The sequence below is a fragment of the Oncorhynchus masou genome, unplaced genomic scaffold (genome assembly GCF_036934945.1).
Source record: "Oncorhynchus masou masou isolate Uvic2021 unplaced genomic scaffold, UVic_Omas_1.1 unplaced_scaffold_3195, whole genome shotgun sequence".
In the NCBI taxonomy this organism is placed as follows: domain Eukaryota; kingdom Metazoa; phylum Chordata; class Actinopteri; order Salmoniformes; family Salmonidae; genus Oncorhynchus; species Oncorhynchus masou.
In genome coordinates this window covers 7,501-18,287 of record NW_027009611.1, presented here as the reverse complement: position 1 = coordinate 18,287, position 10,787 = coordinate 7,501, and positions in this window count along the sequence as shown.

The following is a 10,787-nucleotide window of genomic DNA, read 5'->3' as shown; positions in this document are numbered from 1 at the left end:
AATCAGCACGCACCCCTCGGGATGTCTCTCCGACACATGGCCTCAAACTGCACCATTGTGTTTCTCTCCGTCGCCCATGCACATTTAGATAATAAAGCATTTGACCTTTCCATTGGGTTCATGATGGAGGATTGGTTGATTTCAAGTTTTTTTGTAAAATCTTTTTCAAGATGATTGACAATAAAAGTGTCGTCCAACCGGTCAGGTATCTCACTGCACCCTCATATGACGTGTTGATAAATATGCAGACAGACGGATTAAAGAGTACATTTACGTTGTAATACTTCTGACAGCCAACCTTTGGACTTTCTAACATTCCCATGAGGTATGGAGTATTGAGTTAGTTTCAACTTTCTAACTCCGCCCATAACTTTATGACATCATAACATTCCCATGAGGTATGGATTATTGAGTTAGTTTCAACTTTCTAACTCCGCCCATAACTTTATGACATCATAACATTCCCAGAAGGCCTGGATTATTGAGTTAGTTTCAACTTTCTAACTCCACACATAACTTTATGACATCATAACATTCCCAGGAGGTATGGATTATTGAGTTAGTTTTACGCCGTTGTGCTACTAGAATTTGTGAACTTTGTCACTTGTATAATGAATTCTATACATTAGTTGATACTGGATTAAGCGTAGATTTTCGTTAACTGTAATTTAGTTAGTTATGATCCAACTGTCCCTCCATCTTGTGCCAATATCAGTTCTTTGTACGTCTTGGTTCCAGTAGTTTATATCAAATCAAATCAAATTGTATCAGTCACATGCGCCGAGAACAACAGGTGAAATGCTTACTTACGAGCCCCTAACCAAGAGTGCAGTTTAAAAAAAATATGGATAAATAACAAGAGATAAAAGTAACAAGTAATTAAAGAGCAGCAGTAAAAAATATAAACAAATATACAGGTGGGTGCCAGTACAGAGTCAATGTGCAGGAGCACCTGTTAGGTGAGGTAGTATGTACATGTAGGTAGAGTTATTAAAGTGACTATGCATAGATGACAACAGAAAGTGCCAGTGGTGTGGAGAGGGGAGGGGCGGCAATACAAATAGTCCAGGTAGCCATTTGACTATATGTTCAGAATTCTTATGGTTTGGGGATCAGAAGCTGTTTAGAAGACTCTTGGACCTAGAGTTGGCACTCCGGTACCGCTTTCCATGAGGTAGCAGAGAGAACAGTCTAAGACTAGGGTGGCTGGAGTCTTTGACCATTTTTAGGGCCTTCCCCTGACACCGCCTGGTATAGAGGTCCTGGATGGCAGGAAGCTTGGCCCCAGTGATGTACTGGGCCGTACGCACTACCCTCTGACACCGCCTGGTATAGAGGTCCCGGATGGCAGGAAGCTTGGCCCCAGTGATGTACTGGGCCGTACGCACTACCCTCTGACACCGCCTGGTATAGAGGTCCCGGATGGCAGGAAGCTTGGCCCCAGTGATGTACTGGTCTAAGGCTCTACATCTCAGTGTTTGAGGTGTCACTACCGACCCTGGTTCGATCCCCGGCTGTGTGACATCCGGCCGTGACCCATGAGGCGGTGCACAATTGGCCCAGGTTAGTGGAGGATTTGTCCCGGAAATTTCTTGTCCCATCACACTCTAGCGACTCCTTGTGGTGGGCTGGGTGCTTGCAAGCTGACTTCATTTGCCTGTTGTACGATGTTTCCTCTGACACATTGGTGCGGCTGGCTTCTGGGTTAAGTGAGCAGTGCGGCTAGGCAGGGTCGTGTTTTCGGAAAACGCATGGCTCTCGACTCTGTATGGGAGTTACAGTGATGGGACAAGACTGTAACTACGAATTGGGGGGAAAATAAGGGAAAAAAATAAATATAAATTTAAAAAACAAAATAATGATAAACATGTGTGTGTGTGTGTGTGTGTGTGTGTGTGTGTGTTGTGTGTGTGTTTGTGTGTGTGTGTGTGTGTGTGTGTGTGTGTGTGTGTGTGTGTGTGTGTGTGTGTGTGTGTGTGTGTGTGTGTGTGTGTGTGTGTGTGTGTGTGTGTGTGTGTGTGTGCTATTATACTATTGTTATAGTGTTGTAGTGTTCTATATTGTTATAGTGTTATAGTGTTCTATATTGTTATAGTGTTCTAGTGTTCTATATTGTTGTAGTGTTCTATATTGTTATAGTGTTCTATATTGTTATAGTGTTCTATATTGCTACAGTGCTATAGTGTTCTATATTGTTATAGTGTTCTATATTGTTACAGTGTTCTATATTGTTACAGTTTTATAGTGTTCTATATTGTTATAGTGTTAAAGTGTTCTATATTGTTATAGTGTTCAATATTGTTATAGTGTTCTATATTGTTACAGTTTTATAGTGTTCTATATTGTTATAGTGTTCTATATTGTTATAGTGTTCTATATTGTTATAGTGTTATAGTGTTATAGTGTTCTATATTGTTATAGTGTTCTATATTGTTATAGTGTTGTAGTATTCTATATTGTTATAGTGTTCTATAGTGTTATAGTGTTCTATATTGTTCTAGTGTTCTATATTGTTATAGTGTTATAGTGTTCTATATTGTTATAGTGTTCTATATTGTCATAGTGTTATAGTGTTATAGTGTTCTATATTGCTATAGTGTTCTATATTGTTATAGTGTTATAGTGTTCGATATTGTTATAGTGTTCTATATTGTTATAGTGTTGTAGTGTTCAATATTGTTATATTGTTCAATATTGTTATAGTGTTATAGTGTTCTATATTGTTCTAGTGTTCTATATTGTTATAGTGTTATAGTGGTCTATATTGTTATAGTGTTATATATTGTTATAGTGTTATAGTGTTCTATATTGTTATAGTGTTCTATATTGTTCTATATTGTTATAGTGTTCTATATTGTTTTAGTGTTCTATATTGTTATAGTGTTCTATATTGTTATAGTGTTCTATATATGTTATAGTATTATATTGTTCTATATTGTTATAGTGTTATAGTGTTCTATATTGTTATAGTGTTATAGTGTTCTATATTGTTATAGTGTTATAGTGTTCTATATTGTTATAGTGTTCTATATTGTTATAGTGTTCTATATTGTTATAGTGTTATAGTGTTCTATATTGTTATAGTGTTCTATATTGTTATAGTGATCTATAGAGAGTGTTCTAGAGTTAGAGAGTTCTATATTGAGAGAGAGAGATAGTGAGAGGGAGGGGATATTGTTATAGGTTGGTGTTCTATATTGTTAGGGAGAGTGTTCTAGATTGTTCTAGGTTCTATAGTTGGTGGACAGGGAGTGAGAGGGGGAGGTTGGGAGGTTGTTGGACAGTTTTTGTTATACTATTGTTATAGTGTTGTAGTGTTCTATATTGTTATAGTGTTCTATATTGTTCTATATTGTTATAGTGTTCTATATTGTTATAGTGTTATAGTGTTCTATATTATTATAGTGTTATAGTGTTCTATATTGTTATAGTGTTCTATATTGTTATATATTGCTATAGTGTTCTATATTGTTATAGTGTTATAGTGTTCTATATTGTTATAGTGTTCTATATTGTTATAGTGTTATAGTGTTCTATATTGTTGTAGTGTTATAGTGTTCTATATTGTTATAGTGTTCTATATTGTTATAGTGTTCTATATTGTTATAGTGTTATAGTGTTCTATATTGTTATAGTGTTCTATATTGTTATAGTGTTATAGTGTTCTATATTGTTATAGTGTTATAGTGTTCTATATTGTTATAGTGTTATAGTGTTCTATATTGTTATAGTGTTCTATATTGTTATAGTGTTATAGTGTTCTATATTGTTATAGTGTTATAGTGTTCTATATTGTTATAGTGTTCTATATTGTTATAGTGTTGTAGTGTTCTATATTGTTATAGTGTTATAGTGTTCTATATTGTTATAGCGTTATAGTGTTCTATATTGTTATAGTGTTATAGTGTTCGATATTGTTATAGTGTTCTATATTGTTATAGTGTTGTAGTGTTCTATATTGTTATAGTGTCATAGTGTTCTATATTGTTATAGTGTTCTATATTGTTCTATATTGTTATAGTGTTCTATATTGTTTTAGTGTTCTATATTGTTATAGTGTTCTATATTGTTATAGTGTTCTATATTGTTATATATTGTTATAGTGTTCTATATTGTTATAGTGTTATAGTGTTCTATATTGTTATAGTGTTATAGTGTTCTATATTGTTATATTGTTATAGTGTTCGATATTGTTATAGTGTTCTATATTGTTATAGTGTTGTAGTGTTCTATATTGTTATAGTGTTCAATATTGTTATAGTGTTATAGTGTTCTATATTGTTCTAGTGTTCTATATTGTTATAGTGTTATAGTGTTCTATATTGTTATAGTGTTCTATATTGTTATAGTGTTATAGTGTCATAGTGTTCTATATTGTTATAGTGTTCTATATTGTTCTATATTGTTATAGTGTTCTATATTGTTTTAGTGTTCTATATTGTTATAGTGTTCTATATTGTTATAGTGTTCTATATTTGTTATAGTGTTATAGTGTTCTATATTGTTTTAGTGTTCTATATTGTTCTAGTGTTCTATATTGTTATAGTGTTATAGTGTTCTATATTGTTATAGTGTTCTATATTGTTATAGTGTTCTATATTGTTCTAGTGTTCTATATTGTTATAGTGTTATAGTGTTCTATATTGTTATAGTGTTCTATATTGTTATAGTGTTATAGTGTTCTATATTGTTTTAGTGTTCTATATTGTTATAGTGTTCTATACTGTTATAGTGTTCTATATTTGTTATAGTGTTATAGTGTTCTATATTGTTATAGTGTTATAGTGTTCTATATTGTTATAGTGTTATAGTGTTCTATATTGTTATAGTGTTCTATATTGTTATATATTGTTATAGTGTTCTATATTGTTATAGTGTTATAGTGTCATAGTGTTCTATATTGTTATAGTGTTCTATATTGTTCTATATTGTTATAGTGTTCTATATTGTTTTAGTGTTCTATATTGTTATAGTGTTCTATATTGTTCTAGTGTTCTATATTGTTATAGTGTTATAGTGTTCTATATTGTTATAGTGTTCTATATTGTTATAGTGTTCTATATTGTTCTAGTGTTCTATATTGTTATAGTGTTATAGTGTTCTATATTGTTATAGTGTTCTATATTGTTATAGTGTTATAGTGTTATAGTGTTCTATATTGTTCTAGTGTTCTATATTGTTATAGTGTTCTATACTGTTATAGTGTTCTATATTTGTTATAGTGTTATAGTGTTCTATATTGTTATAGTGTTATAGTGTTCTATATTGTTATAGTGTTATAGTGTTCTATATTGTTATAGTGTTCTATATTGTTATAGTGTTATAGTGTTCTATATTGTTATAGTGTTCTATATTGTTATATATTGTTATAGTGTTCTATATTGTTATAGTGTTATAGTGTTCTATATTGTTATATAGTGTTATAGTGTTCTATATTGTTATAGTGTTCTATATTGTTATATATTGTTATAGTGTTCTATATTGTTATAGTGTTATAGTGTTCTATATTGTTATAGTGTTATAGTGTTCTATATTGTTATAGTGTTCTATATTGTTATATATTGTTATAGTGTTCTATATTGTTATAGTGTTATAGTGTTCTATATTGTTGTAGTGTTATATATTGTTATAGTGTTCTATATTGTTATAGTGTTCTAAATTGTTATAGTGTTCTATAGTGTTATAGTGTTCTATATTGTTATAGTGTTCTATATTGTTATAGTGTTCTGTATTGTTATAGTTTTCTATATTGTTCTATATTGTTATAGTGTTCTATATTGTTATAGTGTTCTATATTGTTATAGTATTATAGTGTTCTATATTGTTGTAGTGTTCTATATTGTTTTAGTGTTCTATGTTGTTATAGTGTTCTATATTGTTATAGTGTTATAGTGTTCTATATTGTTATAGTGTTCTATATTGTTATAGTGTTATAGTGTTCTATATTGTTGTAGTGTTCTATATTGTTATAGTGTTCTATATTGTTCTATATTGTTATAGTGTTCTATATTGTTATAGTGTTATAGTGTTCTACATTGTTATAGTGTTATAGTGTTCTATATTGTTATAGTGTTATAGTGTTCTATGTTGTAATAGTATTCTAGAGAGAGAGAGAGAGAGAGAGAGAGAGAGAGAGAGAGGAAGGTTGGTGTACAGGAAGTGAGAGAGGGAGGAAGGTTGGTGGACAGGGAGTGAGAGGGGGAGGTTGGTGGACAGGGAAAGAGAGAGGGAGGGAGGTTGACAGGGAGAGAGAGGGAGATTGGTGAAAAAAGAGAGGGAGGGAGGTGGACAGGGAGAGTGAGAGAGAGGGAGGTTGGTGGACGGGGGAGAGAGAGGGGGGGGGGGGGAGGTGGACAGGGAGAGTGAGAGAGAGGGAGGTGGACAGGGGGAGAGAGGGAGGGAGGTGGACAGGGAGAGTGGGAGAGAGGGAGGTGGACGGGGAGAGAGAGGAGGGAGGTGGACGGGGAGAGAGAGGGAGGGAGGTGGACAGGGAGAGTGAGAGAGAGGGAGGTGGACGGGGGAGAGAGAGGGAGGTTGGTGGACAGGAAGTGAGAGAGAGAGGGAGGTGGACGGGGAGTGAGAGAGAGGAGGTGGACGGGGGAGAGAGGGAGGGAGGTGGACGGGGAGTGAGAGAGAGGGAGGTAGGTGGACTTGGGAGTGAGAGAGAGAGGGAGGTGGACAGGAAGTGAGAGAGAGAGGGAGGTTGGTGGACAGGGAGTGAGAGAGAGAGGGAGGTGGACGGGGAGTGAGAGAGAGAGGGAGGTGGACGGGGAGTGAGAGAGAGAGGGAGGGAGGTGGACAGGGAGAGAGAGAGGGAGGGAGGGAGGTAGAGGGGGGAGAGGGAGGTGGACAGGAGAGAGAGAGAGAGGGAGGAGGTAGGCGGGGAGTGAGAGAGAGAGGGAGGTGGACGGGGGAGAGAGAGGAGGGAGGTGGACGGGGGAGAGAGAGAGGGGAGGAGGTGGACGTGGAGAGAGAGGGAGGGAGGTGGACGGGGGGGAGAGAGAGAGGGAGGAGGTGGACGGGGGAGTGAGAGAGGAGGGAGGTGGACGGGGGTGAGAGAGGGAGGGAGGTGGACGGGGGAGAGAGAGGGAGGGGAGGTGGACGGGGGAGAAAGAGAGGGAGAGAGGAGGTGGACGGGGGAGAGAGAGGGAGGGAGGTGGACGGGGAGGAGGAGAGAGAGGGAGGTTGGTAGACAGGGGAGGGAGAGAGGGAGGTGGATGGGGGAGAGAGAGGGAGGGAGGTGGACGGGGGAGAAAGAGAGGGAGGTTGGTAGACAGGGGGAGGGAGAGGGAGGTGGATGGGGTGAGAGAGAGGGAGGGAGGTGGACGGGAGAGAGAGAGGGAGGTTGGTAGACAGGAGGAGAGAGAGGGAGGTGGATGGGGGGAGAGAGAGAGGGAGGGAGGTGGACGGGAGGAGAGAGAGGAGGAGGTGGACAGGGGAGAGAGAGGGAGGTGGACAGGGGGAGAGAGAGGGAGGGAGGTGGACAGGGGGAGAGAGAGGGAGGGAGGTGGACGGGGGAGAGAGGGAGGGAGGGTGGACGGGGGAGAGAGAGGGAGGGAGGTGGACGGGGGGGAGAGAGGGAGGGAGGTGGGCGGGGGAGAGAGAGAGGGAGGGAGGTGGACGGGGAGAGAGAGAGAGGAGAGTTGGTAGGGGGGGGAGAGAGGGGAGGGAGGTGGACGGGGGAGAGAGGGGAGGGAGGTGGAGCGGGGGAGAGAGGGAGGGAGGTGGACGGGGAGAGAGAGAGAGGGAGGGAGGGAGGTAGACGGGGGGAGAGGGAGGAGGGAGGTGGACGGGGGGAGAGAGAGGAGGGAGGTGGACGGGGGAGAGAGAGAGAGGGAGGGAGGTGACGGGGGAGAGAGGGGAGGGAGGGAGGTGGGCGGGGGAGAGAAGGGAGGGAGGTGGACGGGGGAGAGAGAGAGGGAGGGAGGTGGACGGGGGGGAGAGAGAGGGAGGGAGGTGGACGGGGGAGAGAGGGAGGGAGGTGGACGGGGGAGAGAGAGGGAGGAGGTGGACGGGGGAGAGAGGGAGGGAGGTGGACGGGGGGAGAGAGAGGAGGGAGGTGGACGGGGGAGAGAGGGGAGGGAGGTGGACGGGGGAGAGAGGGAGGGAGGTGGACGGGGGAGAGAGAGGGAGGGAGGTGGACGGGGGAGGAGAGGGAGGGAGGTGGACGGGGAGAGAGGGAGGGAGGTGGACGGGGGAGAGAGAGGGAGGGAGGTGGACGGGGGAGAGAGAGAGGAGGAGGAGGTGGACGGGGGAGAGAGAGGGAGGTGGACAGGGGGAGAGAGGGAGGGAGGTGGACGGGGGAGAGAGGGGAGGGAGGTGGACGGGGAGAGAGGGGAGGAGGTGGACGGGGGAGAGAGAGGGAGGGAGGTGGACGGGGAGAGAGAGGGGGGAGGTGGACGGGGGAGAGAGAGGGGGGAGGTGGACGGGGGAGAGAGAGGGAGGGAGGTGGACAGGGGAGAGGGGAGGAGGTGGACGGGGGGAGAGAGAGGGAGGAGGTGGACGGGGGAGAGAGGGAGGAGGTGGACGGGAGAGAGGGAGGGAGGTGGACGGGGGAGGAGGGAGGTGGACGGGGGGGAGAGAGAGGGAGGGAGGTGGACGGGGGGAGAGAGAGGGAGGGAGGTGGACGGGGAGAGAGAGGGAGGGAGGTGGACGGGGGAGAGAGAGGGAGGGAGGGGTGGACGGGGAGAGAGAGGAGGGTGGACGGGGGAGAGAGAGGGGGGAGGTGGACGGGGGGAGAGGGAGGGAGGTGGACGGGGGAGAGAGAGGGAGGGAGGTGGACGGGGGAGAGAGAGGGAGGAGGTGGACGGGGGGAGAGAGGGAGGGAGGTGGACGGGGGAGAGAGAGGGAGGAGGTGGACGGGGGAGAGGGAGGGGAGAGGTGGACGGGGGAGGAGGGGGTGGACGGGGGGAGAGGGGGAGGGAGGTGGACGGGGGAGAGAGAGAGGGAGGGAGGTGGACGGGGGAGAGAGAGGGGGAGGGAGGTGGACGGGGGGAGAGAGGGGAGGGAGGTGGACGGGGGAGAGAGAGGGAGGGAGGTGGACGGGGGAGAGAGGGAGAGGAGGTGGGACGGGGGGAGAGAGGGAGGGAGGGGTGGACGGGGAGAGAGGGGGAGGGAGGTGGACGGGGGAGAGAGAGGGAGGGAGGTGGACGGGGGAGAGAGAGAGGGAGGGAGGTGGGACGGGGGAGAGAGAGGAGGGAGGTGGACAGGGGGAGAGAGAGGGAGGGAGGTGGACAGGGAGAGAGAGGAGGGAGGTGGACAGGGGAGAGAGAGGGAGGAGGTGGACAGGGGGAGAGAGAGGGAGGGAGGGTGGACGGGGGAGAGAGAGAGGGGGAGGTGGACGGGGGGAGAGAGGGAGGGAGGTGGACGGGGAGAGAGGGAGGGAGGTGGGAGGTGGGGGGAGAGAGAGGGAGGAGGTAGACGGGGGGAGGGAGGGAGGTGGACGAGAGAGAGGGAGGGGAGGTGGACGGGGGGAGAGAGAGGGGAGGGAGAGGTGGACGGGGGATAGAGAGGGAGGGAGGTGGACGGGGGAGAGAGAGGGAGGGAGGTGGACGGGGGGAGAGAGAGGGGGAGGGAGGGAGGTGGGGGGGGAGAGAGAGAGAGAGGGAGGTGGACGGGGGAGAGAGAGAGGGAGGGAGGTGGACAGGGGGATAGGGAGGTGGACAGGGAGGAGGGAGGTGGACGGGGGAGAGAGAGGGAGGGAGGTGGACGGGGGGAGAGGAGGGAGGGAGGTGGACGGGGGGAGAGAGAGGGAGAGGGAGGAGGTGGACGGGGGGAGGAGAGAGGGAGGGAGGTGGACGGGGAGAGAGAGGGAGGGGGAGGTGGAGCGGGGGAGGGAGAGAGGGAGGGAGGTGGACGGGGGAGGGAGGGAGGGTGGGGGAGGAGAGAGAGGAGGGAGGTGGACAGGGGAGAGAGAGGGAGGAGGTGGACGGGGGGGAGAGAGGAGGGAGGTGGACGGGGGAGAGAGAGGTGAGGAGGGTGGACGGGGGGAGAGAGGGAGGGAGGTGGACGGGGGAGAGAGAGGGAGGGTGTGGACGGGGGGAGAGAGAGGGAGGGAGGTGGACGGGGGAGAGAGGGGGAGGGAGGGACGGGGGGAGAGAGGGGGAGGGAGGTGGACGGGGGAGAGAGAGAGGGAGGTGGGAGGGGGGAGAGAGAGGAGGGAGGTGGACGGGGGGAGAGAGAGAGGGAGGGAGGTGGACGGGGGGAGAGAGAGGGAGGGAGGGGGGACAGGGAGGGAGAGGAGAGGGAGGGGAGTGGGCAGGGGAGAGAGAGGGAGGGAGGTGGACGGGGGGAGAGAGGAGGGAGGGAGGTGGACGGGGGGAGAGAGAGGGAGGGAGGTGGACGGGGGAGAGAGAGGGAGGGAGGTGGACGGGGGGAGAGAGAGGGAGGAGGTGGACGGGGGAGAGAGAGAGGAGGGAGGTGGACGGGGGAGAGAGAGGGGAGGGAGGTGGACGGGGGAGAGAGGAGGAGGGAGGTGGACAGGGGAGAGAGAGGGAGGGAGGTGGGGAGAGAGGGGGGAGGTGGAGGGGGAGGGGAGGGAGGTGGACGGGGGGAGAGAGAGGGAGGGAGGTGGACGGGGGGGAGAGAGAGGGAGGGAGGTGGACGGGGGGAGGAGAGAGGGGGAGGGAGGTGGACGGGGGGAGAGAGAGGGAGGGAGGTGGACGGGGGAGAGAGAGGAGAGGGGGAGAGAGAGAGAGGGAGGGGACGGGGGGAGAGAGAGGGAGGGAGGTGGAGCGGGGGGAGAGAGAGGGAGGAGGTGGACGGGGGAGGAGAGGGAGGGAGGGTGG